This window comes from Pan troglodytes, chromosome 10 (assembly GCF_028858775.2).
Source record: "Pan troglodytes isolate AG18354 chromosome 10, NHGRI_mPanTro3-v2.0_pri, whole genome shotgun sequence".
Taxonomy (NCBI): Eukaryota; Metazoa; Chordata; class Mammalia; order Primates; family Hominidae; genus Pan; species Pan troglodytes.
In genome coordinates, this window is record NC_072408.2 from 37,430,757 (window position 1) to 37,450,087 (window position 19,331).

At 38.0% G+C, this 19,331-nt stretch overlaps 2 long non-coding RNA genes across 2 annotated transcripts in view; one reads left to right on the plus strand and one right to left on the minus strand.

The window, feature by feature from the left end:
- Positions 1 to 19,331, minus strand: part of LOC134807559 (uncharacterized) — a 288,942-nt gene that overhangs the window by 204,735 nt on the left and 64,876 nt on the right. The window lies entirely within an intron of this gene.
- LOC134807560 (uncharacterized) overlaps positions 1 to 19,331 on the plus strand; it is a 217,966-nt gene that overhangs the window by 173,793 nt on the left and 24,842 nt on the right. Inside the window, exon 3 of the long non-coding RNA XR_010148282.1 lies at positions 650 to 1,331. This is a non-coding gene — a long non-coding RNA (uncharacterized LOC134807560). The remainder of the gene's footprint in view (positions 1 to 649; positions 1,332 to 19,331) is intronic.

Sequence of the window (19,331 nt, forward strand, 5' to 3'; positions counted from 1 at the left end):
AGTTTTAATTCTAGGGCCATCTCCAAGCCCGTCCCTCCTTCCCATTTATATTTTCAACATATGGTTAGGCTTTTTAGTGTTGCTTTAATGTTTTCTCTTGTATTTAATTATTTAAAAATTTAATAACAAACACTGAGAATCAATTGCACACCAGGGACACATTTCTTTGAATTCTTGCTCTTTTTTCTGCTATTGCATAAAAGTTAATTTAAGTCACTGAAAACTAAAAGCACAAAGCTAAAAGGGGAAAAAAGAGAACAACTTTAAGGCATTCAGGAAAGAATATCTGTAGGTGAAATCAAATTCTCAACAACATCTGATATGTATTTCTTATCAGCAATAGGCAGCAGTGATAACCAAGGAATGACAAAACAAATAAATTTAATTGCATTTTGTACCTAATAATATAAAGCCAGAAGCTTACATATCAAAGATTTTCCTTTTGCTTTATATTCCTTTTAGAATTGGTTCTGATGTTAGGGGCAAGGAAATGGAAGTATAAGTATTGTTCCAGTCCTAGTTACAGAAAAAGCTGTTTTTTAAAATATCACTTTAAAAATTTTAAATGGTTGGTTGCTTAATATTTTAGGGTATTCTTTTCACATTTCTAACTATTATTCAGACAAACATTTTTTTTATTCCACCTCAGTGTGCTGCCAACCACAGAAATACATTCATTCATTAACATATGGAACGTATGTGTTTTGAATGACCACCTCTGCTAGACAGTTGTGCTAGGTACCAAGGATCCCCCGAAAGCAGTAACAACCTGATCCTGCCTTCATTGCCACTTACATCCACCCATAGGGAACAGATTTAACGAAAGAGCAATTGAAATTCATGTGCTCTGATGTGGGAAGTACACAATACTATGGAAGCCCAGAGAAAGGGTACCTAACCCAGATTTTGAAGAAATGAGAAATGCTTCCTGGAAGATGAGACAACTACCCTAAGACCTGCAAAATCAATAGGAGTATGACCTATGAAGTGAGAGAAGAAAGATAAAAATAATGGACATGAGGAAAACTCTACTACTATTTAGCCATTTTCTGTTGTACATTTTAAATAAGAATTAGAAATTAAGCAAGCATTTTACAGATTACTCCAGAAACTGCTCTTCTAAAGGCAAGCTCCACTGAATTTTTCTAGAAAAAAGGAAGCCTCCTGAATTCTCACCAAATAAACGCCTGATACTCTACCTGCTTGCCCCAGCTGACACAGTCAAGAGAAACCTAAGTCCACATCTGCAGACCATGGAGTTCCCTGAACAAAAACCTCTTAAATGCTTGGAATCCCAACTTTCAGACTAGCCAAAGAGTGGTCCAGAAAAGGTCAGAGTAAAGCCAAGAAATTTTTTTTTTACTTTGAACTGAAGGTTCACATCTCTTGAAATTCTTCCCATGCCAGGTTCCTCACACCCTCACTTTTCATGTTCACATGTATTTAAAATGGTGATACTTATTTGAAAATCAAAATGCAATTTAGAAAATATTTACAGAAGAATATAAGCCATCATGGACTTTTTCTAGGTCATATAAAGTTCATTTCAGTTAACTTTCTGGTTTCAAGAAACATATTTTTGAAATATATAGTTAGAATTTTTTTAGACAGTGAGCAAATAAAGCCCTTCCTTCCTTCCTTCCTTCCTTCCGTCCTTCCTTCCTTCCTTCCTTTTTTCTTTCTTTTTTGACAGAGCCTTGCTCTGTCACCAGGCTGGAGTGCAGTGGCACGATCTTGGCTCATTGCAACCTCCGCCTCCCGGGTTCAAGCGATTCTCCTGCCTCAGCCTCCCGAGTAGCTGGGACTACAGGCACACACACCACCACGCCCAGCTAATTTCTGTATTTTTAGTAGAGACGGGGTTTCACCATGTTGGCCAGGATCGTCTCAATCTCTTGACCATATCATCTACCTGCCTCAGCCTCCCAAAGTGCTGGGATTACAGGCATGAGCCACCACGCCCGGTCTAAAGCTTTATTTTTTAATACTCAATGATGTTCCTCCAGGATTTCATTAATGGAAAAGACAACTATTATTTATGATCCTGAGCACTGTGACAAATCTTACCATCCTATCATATAATGCACCCATTTTGCTGCCAAACAAGACCAAAGAAACAATGTTGTTGGCTTTGCAAAATGTCAGATCATTTTGGAACATGTGCTTTTCATAAACAACATTTATTCTAAAAGAATTTTTTGGTCCAACTACTACATGCCAGGACTTCTTCTAAGAGTATAAAGCTGTAAACAAAAAGACCAAAACCAAACAAAGAAGAAAGCTTATATTTTAGTTGGGGAAGATAAAAAATAAATAAAGCAAATTATATAATGTATCAGAAGGTGATAAGAACTGTGGAGAGAAATAAAGCATGTTAAGGAACGGAGGGCTGGGCTAAGGTTGTTATTTTAAACAAGATGAATGGAAGGTAACACTTAAGTAATGACTTGAAGGAAGAAGGGGAGCAAGCCATGTATTTATCTGCAGGAGCGCTGTTACAGCAGAAGAGATGCTTAATGGAAAGGCCCTGAGCTGGCATGGCATGTTCATGGAACTCCAGGTTCAGTGGCCTGAGTAGAATGAACAAGAGTGATAGGGGCCGATCACGGCCAGGTAGGTCATGGAAGGACATTCCAGCTTTAAAGAGAGAAGGCGTTGCAGGGTTCTGAGTGGAGGAGTGACATGCTCTGACCTCACTTTGGCTGCTGCGTTGAGAATACACCACAGAGTGATAACGATGGACACAGACCAATGAGGAGGCTACTGCAGTGTGACAAGCTAGAGATGCTGGGGGCCTGGGCCAGCGTGAAAGCAGTTGAGGTAATGCCCGTAGGTCAGATTTAGGTTGGATTAAAAGGCAGACCCAGTAGCCTTTGCCCATAGCTTGAAGGTAGAGTATAAGGGGAAAAGAGAAAGCAGGGTTAACTCCTAAGATTTTGGCCTGAGCAACAGGAAGGGGCGAGTTACATTTAACTGAGCTGGATGATGTCAGATAAGGCAGGTTTGGGCACATTTTTCTTGGAAGAACAGAAAATATGGCAGTACACTTTGTTCATATCTCCTTAAAGCTATGCTATAGATTTTAAAACTCTCAAATGTAAATTTGGTGCTGCTATAAATTGCTATAGATTAAGAGTCCCAACAGCATATTTTATCTGGAAAGCATTTACTGGCAAATTTACCTGCATGGAAAAGTAAAAATAAATAAATAAATATATAAAAATATATCTCCCTTGACAAAAAAAAAGGAGTATTTACTCTTTATTCATAAATGCTGCACTTCATACAATTTGCCATTGACATTTCTGGCTGGATTAAATGCAGATGTTTTCCTAAACCTATTAATTTCCCTCATCTCTTCTTTTGACATGCATGGATATTGTTAAAGTTTACCGAGGGGTTCAATCCAGCCAAGGCTTGGCCCAGACCTGAAATTCAAAGCAGAGGTATCATATCGCTGGCCCCATCTTTTCATTTGACCTCAATTTTACCATTTTCTGCTCCCAGTAGTAATCCTACACTTTCCTTGAAAAATAAATCTAAGGCACACAAACTCATTTACAATCTTTTCCTCTAATTCCCTTCCCTGGTAACTCATTTCATGTTTATTACTCTCTTTGTGTGAAATAGCTCCACCTGAACTATCCATTACTTTTATTCTACAGAACGTTAAAACACCTTCTTCTTTTACTCCCATATTAGGCTCATTTCACCAAACTCTCTCATAAATCTGAAGATCAGTATCAACATGATCTTCATCACCATGAAATGGCACAGGTGAACACAAAGTTGATATGTTCTATGATTTACTACGGGACAGAATCAGGAACAAACTGAAAGGAAGCACCATATAACAAAAATTATCTTAAAAATTCCACCCAAGGAATGAGTTGCTTGATGAATCATTGCATTCTCCATCTTTTAAGAGATGAGGCAGCAAGAAGAGTACTATAGAAAGGATCTTGGTGTTAAATAGGGGGTTAAATTATGAATTATTACTAAATTAGCTTTACCAATAATATACTTTTTTATTTTCCTTACAGGGTCACAGAAAGATCATTTGAGAGATACATAAAGGGTATAGACCAGAATCTGGCTCAAAATATATTTCATAATTGGTAGTTGACTAGTAATAGAAGTAGCAGCAGAAGTAGTAAGAGTTGTTAGGAAAAAAAGAGAGAAAACAAAGCACAGAAAAGTAAACAAAAAATTTAAATATCCTGCAATATGTCCACCCAAACAAAAACACTTCATATTTTTGACATTTTCATTGAGATGGATGGATGAATGGATGGGTGAGAAGGAGGGAGGGAGAGAAGAAAAAAAGGAAGGAAGGCAGAAAGAAAGGAACAAAGAAGTAAAGGAAAAATGAAGAAGGAAGGGAGGAAAGAAGAAAAGAAGGAATAAAGGAAGGAAGGAAGGAAGGAAGGAAGGAAGGAAGGAAAGGAGGGAAGGGAGGGAGGGATAGGATAGGGAAACCACACATTGTTTTGTCGAGTTGAAATATCTGACCTCCACATTTCATTATAGTCTTAGAACTTTTTAATCCCATCTGAATCTGCTGTTACGTCCCTTATCTTTACCCTTGCTTTGTTTGAATTCTGCTATTTGTTTTGATCTCCATTCCATTTCTCTCTGCTTACATATAAAAATTTTTTTCTCATATGTTCTTTGTTTATTGTTTGTTTATTTGTAAGCTTCTTGAGTTCATTATTAGTTATTTTTTGTCAATAAATACTATTATATTTAAGCCTAAACTTTTCTTTTTCCGTATCTCACTCATTTTGATATGTGATGTTAGCATTTCATTTATTTCAGAATTCTTTATAGTTATAGTTTTAATTTTCTCATGATCCATAGAGATATCCATAAGAACTTTATAGTTTTAAAATACATAGGCTTTGTATACATCATTATTTTAATACCAGTTTTTTTATTTTTGTAAAGTGTGTCCCATTTAAATCTACTTTTAGAAATTATTGTGATTTCTTTATTTTTTATAATACTTTAAGTTCTGGGATACATGTGCAGAACATGCAGGTTTGTTACATAGGTATACAGTGCCGTGGTGGTTTGTTGCACCCATCAACCCATCATCTACACTAGGTGTTTCTCCTAATGCTATCCCTCCCCTATCCCCCCAACCCCCCGACAGGCCCTGGTGTGTTATGTACCCCTCCCTGTGTCCATGTGTTCTTATTGTTCAACTCCCACTTATGAGTGAGAACATGAGGTGTTCGGTTTTCTGTTCTCTTGTTAGTTTGCTGAGAATGATGGTTTCCAGCTTCATCCATGTCCCTGAAAAGGACATGAACTCATCCCTTTATATGGCTGCATAGTATTCCCTGGTGTATATGTGCCACATTTTCTTTATCCAGTCTATCATTGATGTGCATTTGGGTTGGTTGTGATTTCTTTGTGAAATCACATAATTGATTCCATGAGGCCTTGGGCTAAAAAATATGTTTTCATTTTTTGTCCACAAAATTTTATATATATCTTAGAAATCCTTATGTTTACTTTGGTTTTATTTGTTCGATTATTTATGAGCAATATATGTTATACATCTACCAGCTTTATTTACTTTCCTTTTATTTATAACAGGTTTGCTTTGCATGTTTCATTTCTATTTTTTATGAACATAAAGGTTCATTATGGTTATATCTTCTTCAAGAATCGGACCTTATATTATTAGAAGTAGAGTACATTGTCTTAATACTTTTTACCTTAAATTCTATCTCATTTGATATTAATGTCAATTAAATTTTCCGTGAGCATTTGCTTTATATCCTGTTTTCATTTTCTTTGTCATTTTGGGTCTTACCTTTTTTTAAGCTCTATCTGATGACATTTATATTTTAATAGAGAAATTTAACCCATTCTCTAATATTTTGCCTGAAGATGTTCAGTCTGACTCCGCCATCAGCATTTGTTTTCTGTTCCCCATGTTGTTGCTACTCTTTCTCCTTCTTCTTCCATTCCTCACTATTGCCTTACTTTCCACTCTAGTAAAATAAGAGTTGTACCTCTAATTTCAATCCTACCAATATTATTGTCAAAATTATTATAAATCTACTTGAAAGGTATTTTTGCATGTAGGTCAGAAATTTAACAATATCCACCTTTGTTTAAAATTTTCCTACTTTCAGGTTTTGGTGTAATAAAGTGGAATTTAATCTATGTATTAACTTACAAATCACGTTTTTAATTATTTAGAATTAACTATAAGCTTTGCTGGCTTATTTATTCACCACTTTTCCCTTGTACCCCAGGCTATTCCATTTTCTGTTGGTTTTTCATTTTTCTATAATAGATCATTAAGTAAATTTTTCTTTTTTCTTTTTTTTTTTCTTTTTTTTTTTTTGAGATGGAGTCTCGCTCTGTTGCCCAGGCTGGAGTGCAGTGGCACAATCTCAGCTCACTGCAAACTCCACTTCCCGGGTTCACACCATTCTCCTGCCTCAGCCTCCCGATTAGCTGGGACTACAGGCGCCCGCCACCTCGCTCGGCTAATTTTTGTATTTTTAGTAGAAACGGGGTTTCACCTTGTTAGCCAGGATGGTCTCTATCTCCTGACCTCATGATCCGCCCACCTCGGACTCCCAAAGTGCTGGGATTACGGGCGTGAGCCACCACGACTGGCCCCGTAAATTTTTCAAAAAAGAAATCAGTGATAAATTTTGAAGACTCTCATTTTGCCTTAGCACTTGAATGACAAGTTAGTAGGAATATAGAGCTCTCAGTCTGAAACCATTTTCCTTCAGAATTTTATATTGTCTCACTAACTTTTTGCATTCTGCCATAGTCTGATTCTTGCTTTTTGTAACTTTTTCTCTCTTTTATAGGATTTTCTGTTTACTTTTGCTCAGAAGCTTCACAAAAATGTCCTTAGGTGTGTATCTTCTTCTTTGTTTTAATTTTCTTCCTTCTCTGTCAACTACTTATTAATATTGGAAGATTTTACTTCTATTTCTTTTCCTTGCTCACTTATCCTCTCTCTTCTCTCCTACTTTTACTGATGTTAGACAGACATTAGGTACCTCAGACACATCCTCCATATTTCAACCAAAGAGGCAGCCATTTTCTCCCTCAGCTCAGAAGGAGGCACTCCTCACAGAAGCCCTCCCTGCCAGGGATGAGAGAATGTGAGCAAAAGGAAAGTTTGCCTTCTGAGCCAGGGAGCTTTTGCCCATTCCCTTATTCTACTTATTTTCCTGGAATCAATGCCCATGCTGGATTTCCACATGCATCGATTGCTCCATTTGTTTAAAGAATTGTGTCTATGTTTTTAAACTGCAGCAAATGCTGACTCAGCCACTTTAACAATGGAGACTGGAGCGGCTGGTACTATAGGCCTTTTAATAATCAGCACACTGACCATCTTTGGCTTATTCCTACTTGAAGTTTTGAGTCTCTGATCTGGTACTAATTTCTGAATTCAGCTAAAAAAATTCACTTTTTTTTTTTTTTTTTTTTTTTTTTTTTTGAGACGGGGTCTCACTCTGTCACCCAGGCTGGACTGCAGTGGTGCGTCTCAGCTCACTGCAAGCTCCGCCTCCCGGGTTCATGCCATTCTCCTGTCTCAGCCTCCGGAGTAGCTGGAACTACAGGCGCTCACCAACACGCCCAGCTAATTATTTGTATTTTTAGTAGAGACGGAGTTTCACTGTGTTAGCGAGGATGGTCTTGATCTCCTGACCTCATGATCCGCCCACCTCGGCCTCCCAAAGTGCTGAGATAAAAATTCACTCTTGAATGGTACCCATTTTCACTTCTGTGAGTCACAGGCACTCCTCTAGGAATCCGAGTCCATCTGCTCTGTGTCTTTCAGAAATTCTTTAGCATATCTGGCCTGCTGATGGTATCCTTTAAGGGGTTGCCACAAATAGCTTGTTTTATTTTACTGCCCAATAGTATGCAGTGGCTTTGCCCTTCTTGGATTTCTAATTCCACTGTAGATTTATCCTTATTTTTATATTTCTTCCGTCATTTCAGTAGAATCATGGAAGGAGAAACAGCAAATAGATTTTCTTAGTTAGATATCTTAAATCAGAGTTGTTGAATTATGTTTTACTTGTTTATTTAACTGCTTGTCTTTCCCCACTAGATTTTAAGCCCCTTGATGCCAAGGTCTTTGTATTATTTCATTTTTATATACTTGGGCCTGACAGATAGAAGATACAAAATAGAGATTTATATAATGAATAATTGATTAAATTAGGTAAAATGGCTATAAACAGACATTTTATTAAATTAAGTGTGCATAAGTAATAAAAAGTAGTCCTATTTTGAACTTGACAGAAAACAATGGGAAAGGAAATATCTACCGTGTACCACTGCACTCTCATTGTGCATCAGAGACTCAAAACTTCGAGTAGGAATAAGCCAAAGATGGTCAGTGTGCTGATTATTAAAAGGCCTATGGTACCAGCTATTCCAGTCTCCATCCTCAAAGTGGCTGAGTCAGCATTTGCTGCAGTTTAAAGACACAGACACAATTCTTTAAACAAATGGAGCAATTGATGCATGTGGAAATCCAGCATGGACATGGATTCCAGGCAAAGAAGTGAAATAAGGCAATGGACAAGAGCTCCCTGGCTCAGAATTATAAAGAAAGCAGCATTTTATGGGGCACTCAAGGCTATGGAGAGAGGTTGGGAAGGAGAGAAGGTGAGAAGTAAAGGAAGAATTAACTCTTGAATACTCTCCTCAACCTGTCTTTACAAGAGATGGACTCCCTTTCTTGTGCCTTCTACACTATTGATCATTTCTCCTGTTCTTTGAATTTCATGCCTAGCCTCATTTCTCTGGCTGCCCCAGCTCCCTGATTTAGGTGACCTCATTTAAATCTGCCTCTGGCTGAGTTCAATCCTCAGAACCCATTTCTGGCTGCCCTTTTCAGGCTGTGTCATACCCAGCCCCATAAGTAAGAACTGAACAAGTTTGTACATACTTTTGCCTAAACTTCCTTGGTGTCCTATTTAACCCTAATAAAATTAATACAATAATTGACTCTTTCCCTCAACTCAGGGAGAATGGTAAATTGAATGCATCATAATGTATTTTCAGAGCTTCCAAGAATTATAAATAGCACCTAATATTCAAGAGCCATGATGACAATTAGCCCAAAGGACAGAGTAAATAAAAGGTCAAAGCATCTAAGCTCCTGAGCTACTAACCACTTACTCCCGCAATTAAAATAAGTGATTAGTAAAGAATTATGTGCATTAACAAGTTAAAATAATTAAGCCTGATTCTTAAAAACTACATGTAACAAATAAAGAGAACAACAAAGATAATTATAGCATTACCATAAGGCAAGGAGCTTATGATCGAATAAATTTACACATTTTATTGTTAGTAATTCTAGTGTCTAGTGTAGCCAACCACTTCATTATCTGAAGAAGAAATGCTGCTTTGGGTCATTTTCTGGCATTGAGTTTAATGAGCTAGAAAGTATATGCTGTAAATTTTTACTTGTGACAAGAACTTTTGCATTGAAGTACTACCTTTGTAATTCAGGATTGAATCTTGATTTATTGTTTAGATTTATGAAAATTGGACAGTTTGTGGGGATAAGTGGGATGCATGAAATTAACTGCAGGAAGTTAAAATCAGTGAAAAAAAATCACTGGAGATGAATTTGAATTCTCTCAGATAAAGGTGCATTTTATCACACGCACCTTTTTCTTACTTTATGGTGGTCATCAAATTTAAATACATTTCAAACTGTAGAAAAAAGAACTCTAGAGCAGCAAACTGTGACAGAGACTGGCCAGTCTCATAACACCCGCTTTTGTTTGTTCCAGTGACACAGTGAAATTACATATCCCAGCCACCTTTGCAATGAGACATAGCCTCCTTGTTCTGGAATATGCAAATCACCACTTTCATTACAGGTCCACAAAATCCTCCCACATGTAATATTTTCCTTTCTTTTTGTATCCTCTGGCTAAATGTGGAGAACTCTCAGATCCTAGATGAAAATGAGACCAGAAGATGGAAGAATCTGGATCTCAAAAGGTAACCTGCCAACAAAGAACACCCATATTGAACTGTCACATAAATAAGAAATCAATTTCTATTGTGTGAAGCCACTGATATCTGGAGACTTGTTTGTTATGGCAGCTAACATTAGCCTTACTGACTTACTCTACTGACTTGTAAGTTAGTGGCTAGCCTTTAAAAATGAGAATTGGTCACTATGACAAAGAAATTTTAAATAATCTTAATGACCACGGACGTTAGAATAGAGCTAAATCAATGGGAATAAGAAAACCATATGCCTGGAATGGCAAGTATTTATAACTCACCTCTGATAAGCTTAACTCTTTGTGTCTTCCCATCATATAGGATAGAGAGATCCAATGGCATTTCCTTAGAGGCCTTCATTCATCACATTCATCCCAACCAACATCCCTACTACATGGTTTTCTCCATAAAACTTGTCATTCATCATTTTAAATTATCTTGGTCCATCATTTATTTATTTCCTGTCACACTCCCTCTTGAATGTCAGCTCTATGAGAGAAGAGACCTTGCTAGTCCTGTCATTTCTTGATACCCAACAACTTGAACACTTAATCCATGATAGACACTCAGTGGATAATTGTTGTTGAATTGATGAATAACCCTTGATGTCCATGACTAAACAGGATTTAAAAAAAAATTATTAGATTCCTTTTTCAGTCAAGAAATGTTAATGTGGATGAAAACAAATTTAACATATTAATCAGTGTCCTCAAGGAGCCTATAGATTAGATGAAGAAAGGACATGACAGAGTGAGGTACTACAAATGGTGAAAGAAAAATGCTAAATTTAATTTTGATGGTAGAATTCAAGTGTCTATAGGACTTCAAAGCCAAAGGATGTTAAGAACAATTTCATAGGAAAAGTAGCTTGATTTAAATTTTAAAGAATTGGTAAAAATCAATAACCTGTGTTCACCAAGTGACGTGTGCTTACTTCAAGGGAGATGTGGGCCACAAGACATCTACTGGATGGAGAAAGAAACAATTAGCATTTTCATTTATAGTCACTTTTTACGTTTTTTTAAAAAATTAGACTTTACTAATATTTACCATATGAACTAATAATATACATATATACAATTCTTATAATAAACATGCACATATTATAGAGGCATGTCCACAGCCAAAAAGTTTGGAGGCCACTTATAGAGAGAGGATACTTTAATGAGGAGACATGAGCAAGGAATGAAGGCAGGAGTGCACGAAGGGACATAACTGTACCCTACCTTGGCTGGCACAAGAGACATGGAGCAGTGACATGTAAGTTCAAGTTAGGATAGAGGGTTTATAGCCAAATTATAAAGAGTATTAGATGTCAGTAAAAGCATTTATATTTGATTGTTGACTCTTTCTCAACAGCATATTCCTATTTGCCCACTGTTTCCATCTTCGTGCTTGCCTCCCTAAGAGAATCCCCTACCAGTTAGTCTCTGGATGGCTGCACCACCTCCTAATTTATCTCTCTCCTTCCATGCCAGTCCCACTACCACCTACACAGTATCCTTGTGATATTTTTAAAACTTCAGTGGGATCACTCCCACCCTTGCACAAAACCTTCATATGGCACCCCATTGAACTTAGAATAAAATCCACATTTCTACCAGTTTCCATGTGATCCAATCTCTACTTATCTTTCCAGTGTCATCTTTTCAAAAAAAAATAAATTTTATTGTGTATATTCCAAGTTTACAGCATGGTGTTATGGGCTACATATCAATAGTAAAATGGTTACCATAGCAGATTGACACATCTATCATCTCACGTAGTTACTTTTTTGTGTGACAAGACCAGCTAAAATCTAATTATTTAACAAAATTCCTAATGCAATACAATTTTATTAAGTTTAGTTCTCCTATTGTACATCAGATCTCTAGGCCTATTCATCCTACATGTCTGCTATTTTGTATCCTTTTACCTAAAACTCCCCATTTCTTCTCCCCACAACTGTTTTATTCTCTATCTCTGTGAATGGCAACCACTGTTTTATTCTCTATCTCTGTGTATTTGAGCTCTTCCCCAAAATATATTGTACATATAGGTGAGATCATATAATATTTTTCTGTCTGGCTTATTTCACTTAGTATGAAATAAGTGTCTCTGTTGTAGCAAATGCCAGGATCTCCTTTTTTCAGGGCTGAATAATATTCCATTGTGTACATATATATATATATATATATATATATATATATATATATATATACCACATATGCTTTATCCATTAATCTGTCAATGAATCTTGCTTTCATAATTTGGCTATTGTGAATAATGCTAAAATGAGCACAGGACTGTGGATATCTTTATGAGATGCTGATTTCATTTCCTTTGGATATATATCAAGAAGAGGGAATGTCTAGCATCAACTTGTGTCACTCTTGCCCTTGTTTCCTAAACTCAAACCATATTTGTCCATCCTTTTGTTCCTCCTCCTCCATTCAGACTCTTTCCTTCCATAGTATTGCTGCACTAACTGTGCCCCCTGCTTCAAGCATTCTTCCCCATGAATGTATAACTGGTCTCATCATGCGGGCGTCTGCTGTGCTAGGTACTTTCACATAAATATATCATTAATTTTATCTTCCCCACAACACAGTAAGGAAGGCACAGTGAGAAACGGTCAATTAGACCTAAAATGTACGTATACACATTTATACATGAATATATTACGCACTAATTCATTTGCAAAGTACTTTAACATGACTTCATTTTGTCCTCACCCAAGTTTTTTCAGGTAGAAGCAGATTTATAGAGGAAAGAAATGAAAATATAAAGATTATAAGTTCATCAAAGTCACACACAGATTTTACATGGTGGGTCAAGGATTCAATTAATGTCATTTGGCTTCAAAATCTAGTGGTCTGTGTTGTATCCCATAGAGGCAAAGATGGTTTCAAGAAAGTGAGGAGAGGTAATAGCATCTCTCAGAGAGCAGGATAAGAAAAAATGTATTGACTAGGAGGTCAGGAGTGGCTTCCAATGATATAACAAATCCACCAAAAACCTCTGTTGAATTAAAACATTAAACCCCTACTGTGTGCAAAGCACTGGCCTAAGCTAAAAGCAGCATTTTATAAGATGAAGTTTGCAAAAAAAAATAATAGCAGCAGAAGTCAAATTAAATGACAAGAAACAATGTTGTAAAGAAAGAGAGGGAACACATGCAGGTCAATTCTCCAAGAGTTTGGCTGTGAACGGAGACAGGAGCTCAGTAGCAGAAAGCAGCAGCAGGTTAAGTGAAGGTTGTACTCAAGACTTGAGGTAATAAGCAATTAAGTAGATTTCAGCTTTTCTAACTTGAGATTGTTTAGTGGACTTTGCAGCCTATATTAATAAATTTGCATTTTCACCTCAGGCCTCTAGTTACCAGCATTTCAGTGGTGTCATCAAATTGACTTTTCCTAAAGGCCTCTTTTGGGACCACATGTCAATATTGAAAGCTCAGTATTCAGGAAGGTGTGATGCTGACTCACAGAAAATGCCCTTCCCATGACTGATGGTCTTACTGCCTCAAGTTGGCAGAATGACACATTGACCCAGAGCCTCCAAGGATTTGGCTGATCCTTGGGAGTAATATGAGAGAGCTTTGCGAAGCTTCATGAATACCTGTAATGGGGGAAGGGGGCATTTGATAGATACACTTTCGCCTTAGTGTACTCGCTGGTACCCAAGAGACCTACTTACTCTGGAGAGAAGACAGACTCTCAAACTCTCAAATTTAACTCAAAATATTTCAATGTCAGATCTGAATTCAGTTTACAGTGGGACCCTCATTCATTTAAATTGCTTAAATTGCTATCGTTTCAATTGTCCAGGTCTGTGTTTAAGTCCAAGAGAAAGAGAATACAGTGTATACGAAACAGCAAAAGTTCCTGTCCTAAGGAAACTTACATCCAGTGGGAAGATGGACTATAAACCATAAAGTAAAGTGTACATTGATAAATGCTATGTAGAAAAATATTGTCATAAGAAGTCTGTATTTTTAGATAGGCAGCCAAGGAGAGATAATCCCATATATCTTATTTGGATTTACTTCCAATTAACTTAGATTTTCATCTGTGAAACCAGGATTATTTGCCTTCCTCTCTAGGTTTATTGGGAAGGATAAGTGAAATTTTGTAGAAGGCCTTGAAAAGGTGCCTGGCAGGCCCTAAAACCTCCATTCATAGAAAAAGAGAAAGAAAGAGTTGAGACTGGGTGACTAATCCCAAGTCAGCGGCACTCTCAGTCTGGCAATATTAGAGCTAGAACCTGAACTCAGGGCCTCAGGCTTCAAGGCGGGCAACTGTTCCTTCACATCTCAACTCTGCAGTACAGTATCACGTGTGGAGAGGGGGTCTGAGTATTTAAAGTTATGGGAGTCACACTGTAGCTATGGAAACCATGTGAGATCTACAAAGACAGAGAGGACTCTGGTCCCCACCATCATCCAGGAGTGTAGTAAGCACTCAAGTAATATTTACAGAATATTAACTCCACATATGACTCTAATTACTAATGGTAACCCGTAAAATTCAACACATATTAGCCACGGAAAGGCTGCACCTCTATAGGTATATTTGGCTTTACACAGGTACTGAACGAACCTCTAACACATGCTTAATTAAATTTATGCTTTGTTTATTGGTTTCATTTACTTTAGGATATATGAGTAAGTGGATTTCAAGGTTTGAAATAAAAATACAAATATACCATTTTAAATAAATGTTTGCCTTTTTCAAGTCCTTGTCTATCACCGTGACATTTCAATGCTCAAAATTCTCAGTTCCAAATCTATTTTTCCTGTAATATAAAGAAGATAGCTGTATACTTCAATCACTATCCTTGCTGTTTCCACTTCTAAATGCTTACCTGCTCTTCAACCTCTTGTTCCCATAGTGGACACCACTCTTCTGAAGATCACTCTTGTCACTTTAGTACCTGAATTCTGTCTTACCCTCCTTGGCTTCTTGGCAGCCCTTGAGCCTTGGTTAAAAGCATCAGTTTTTTATTTTTATTTTTTTTTTATTTTAAGTTCCGGGATACATGTGCAGAACGTGCAGGTTTGTTACATAGGTATACATGTGCCATGGTGGTTTGCTACACTGTCATCTAGGTTTTAAGCCCTGCATGCATTAGGTATTTGTCCTAAAAATCATCAGTTCTTAACTCTCTCCTTCTTTGGCTTTCAGAAGGTTAGATTTTTTGCGCTTTATCTTCTCCTACCCCTTTGTCCCTGTCTTTCTGCATGGATACCTTCCTCTCCCTTTGCTCCCTGCATATTGTCAGGCCCCAGATTGTAATCCTCATTTCTTGTCCCTTCCACCTTGGTTAACCTGTTGTTGTCCTCATTGTTGTTTATAATCATGACTTCATTTATCACCTTTATGAGGGATGCCTCTAGTTTTTTCTCCAGATAAGACCTCTGGGATTCTAGACCTGCATGTATACAAGCAGGACATTTTCATGGACACATTTCACTGTTCTCACATGCATAGCGTGTCCAAAATAAAATTTTTCTTTTTTGTTTTTTTTTTTTGGTTTTTTGTTTGTTTGTTTGAGACAGAGTCTCACTCTGTCACCTGGGCTGGAGTGCAGTGGCACGATCTGGGCTCACTACAACCTCCACCTCTCAGGTTCAAGCGATTCTCCTGCCTCAGCCTCCCAAGTAGCTGGGATTATAGGTGCCCACCACTACGCCCAGCTAATTTTTTGTATTTTTAGTAGAGACGGGGTTTCACCATGTTAGCCAGGCTGATCTCAAACTCCTGACCTCATGATTTGCCCGCCTCAGCCTCCCAAAGTGCTGGGATTACAGGCGTGAGCCACCAAGCCCAGCCCAAAATAGAATTTCTTATCCTCGGGTCTTTTATCTTCTACTATCCCCCTGCTAATCCTGTGTGTTCTCTCCTCTGCTCCTGGCATCGCAGATGTGAAACCTCCACCCATTCAGTTACTCATTCCTATTCTTTACTCCAGATATGCCATGAGCCATCAACTTCAATGTCATTTCGCTCCATGATGTTCCTCATCCCCACCCTTTCTTTTAATCCCTCTGTTGTGGTCAACATTAACTCTGACTTATACTGTTGCCTCATAGCAGTTTTCAGCCCCTTCCTGCCCTCCAGTTCATCTTCCACATTTCCACAGTTCTAATTGTGTTCCTTTCCTGTTCAGAGGCACTGACAGCCTTTCATTGATTCCAGAATAAAGTTCAAAATCTTTGCACCTAGAACAATCTGGCACCAGATACCCTCTCCCACTTAATTGTCTATCTTTCCCTTCTCATGTGCTGTGTGTTAGCTGCACCAAATCACTCATTACTGCAACTTGATTCCTTGATGCTTTTGTCCCTATGGTGCCCTCACCTGGAATGCATTGCTTCCTCCTCTGCCTTCTAAACACCTCTCCTCTTCCTTCTAAACACCTCTCCTCTTCCTTCAGAGGTTACATTTTTCAGGAAGTTGCCCTTGGTTGCTCCAAAATAAAATAACATCTTTCTATTCTATGGCCCATTCACACTTTATTCTTTTTTCCTTGTTCCATCACATTATCTTTCACCATAGTTCTCAGTGTGCATATGGTAGAGACATTTAATCATGTAACTACATGGCTCTCGGCCTGCTACTGTATTAAACTGACTGAGCATATAATAGGACATAACTGTCCTATCACTTCTGTTATTGCCCAAATGGCCACCAGGCTCAGCAAGCCCCCATCATCACCTCCCGGCAGGCCTGGCTTCCTTTTGCAACCTGGTCCTCAAATGCCCAGCACTGTTCATCCTTATAATGACTCTCCTTTGAGTAAAAGCAAGAAATTTTGGTTAATGTGTCATGTTTATATCCCCCATCTTCCCCTCACTTAAGGTTGCTAATCAGTTCTTTTTAATCACCACTTTTCCCATCAACCTCAAAGACCCAAGCATCTTCCTGTTCCTTAGGCTAAAATCCTTGAGCCAGGGTCATGCTGCAAAGCCAGGGGCACCTCTCTTAGGAGCTTCATCATTTTGCAGTTAGAAACACACGCAAGCAGACCTGCCTGACAGCTTTGCTACAGGGCTGAGAATTCAAACTAATTTCTGTGCCAGAGAACATCATGTGCTTACTTAGCAGCAAGGAGAGCATTTTCTAAATAATTAATTGCAAGCTCAGGATCTTCCTGAACTGTGCTCAGTTCCTGGAATCCACCCTGAAGGATATTGCATGCTACCTATTCATAACTGTCACTGTAGCTACAGATCTGCCTTAGTATGCTTTTGATTTTTCTCTCTGCTTTTCTCTAAAGAAAAAAAAAGAATTCCTAGCCCTAATGTGATTTTAAAGATTTATTTTGACTAGTCAAAAAATGAATATAAAAAAAGTTTCCCTGGATGCTAATCTTCCAAATGCTTACATTTGAATTTGTCCTTGGCATGCTGTTCCTCACATTCCTGCTCACACAGTCTCAAGTCCTTTGCTCGAGCATGCCTTCTAGCCTTGCTTTTGTTTGGGGGTTTAGTATATGAGACGACAAGTGGTACAAATTTTGAACAAAGGAGATGTCAGTTCAGGGGAGATGGATGGGTGATATCAAAGCATACCTGTGCAAACAGTAGGAAAAATACTTCCCCACAATCCTCTAAATCCATTTTGGCCAAGTAAAACTTACAGGCCTAAACCAGGTAATAGATCCAAAATAGCTTTATGTTAAATAAATACTCCAAATCTGCCACGAATTGTGTGTTTTTTTCAGTGTTGTATTGTGGCAACAAAATAGATTGTTAGGACCTGTAAGAAATGACCGCACCCAAACAAAGGCTCATAATTGATATAAAAGACAAAGGATATCAGTGATGCTCAGATACCTAGAAATGAAAATCCTACAATTCTAGAGCTGTGAGTGGTCACTAAAGCTAGTCCTGTTAGAAAACCTGGGCTCAGACAGGTAAAGGAGCTTGCCCAACCAAAGTCTCACAATCATTTTATTAGTGCCAAAGCTAGATGAAAGTTTCATGCCTCCTTTAAGCCATGTCACTAAACCAAACCACATCAATGTCATACATAAGAGGTGGCCTGTTGAGATTTGCCGAGTTTATCAGAGAAACCAGCATTTAAGAAAACAAACGAACAAAAATCCTATCAACGATTAAATGCAGTCCCTTGTTTGGTTGAAGACGGCATAAGAGCGACATAAAACAAATCAAAATAGTCTCAAGGTGGAAGACCTAGGAATCAAGTGTTAAAATCAAGAAATAAATTTGTTACCAAATGGTCTCTCCTTGTTCTCCATCCTTGTGTTTCTTTTCTCTTCCTCTTTCTTCAAGCCCCTTTCTTTCCTTTCCTCTTCCCTCTTCTATTAAATTATCCAACCAAAATTAGCCAGCAGCTCTTAAATCAAGTAACCCATTTAGGGAAAAGTCTCTGCCATTTATCTTTAATTAATCAAATGGCAAATGTGAAGACCTGCTCAGAGCCAGCTTCTGGGGAATCTCTGTGCAAAGTGTGCTATCAGGGTTCAAGAGCTGTCAGTGCCTCCCAGGAGCCTTCTTCTCCTCATTAAAAATAGTTTCAACCTGATTGCATAAGTACTTTGAATGGTTGCTTAAAGTGACTTAGTTTAAGTAGTTGCCACCCATGGCTCAGCTGCCAGAGTCCAGTATATGAGGACTTAAAAATCAGATCTTGACAAAACTTTTTATCTCCATGAAGATCTAGAAGCTGGAGGAAAAAAAAAAATCCATCACACTACTCAACTCACCCTCTTCATTATCCTGCCTGTGCACAGCCCAGCATGGTCTTTTCTCACCACCGAGCTTCATCCACACATCTTTTCATACACTATCCTAAGGCAAAAAATTCTCAATGAAGTGCCATCAGACCAGGTGTTTTGTGTTCCATTTTTCTATATAGTGCACAACTTTTAAACTGTGTCCCACAGTGAGATCTTTGCAAAACTGGCACCCATCCTTGTATTCCCTCAGTAGGACCCAAATTCTGGTTTAAGTGCTCTTCCATTCTATTTTCTCTTACCCACCCCAACCTGGGTTTTCTTCTAACATTCCAGTGCCAAAGTTACTAAGGGTGTGTTGTATTCACCATGTAAACCTTGTCCTAGTGCAGTGCCTGCTAGATAGTAGTACCTGGCATGTTTGTGGAGTAAAGGAATAAATACAAACTCATATTTCTGCTTCCTCCTTGAAGCAGTGGCTGCCTTTCTCTACCTCTATCTTCTCTGCCACTCAAAACACTTGTCACCCCCGAACATTTCAGCAGAAATATTCTTCACACAGTCCTATGTACCTCTTTCAGTTGAAGATTCTGTTTTCATGATGGAGCTGGACACTA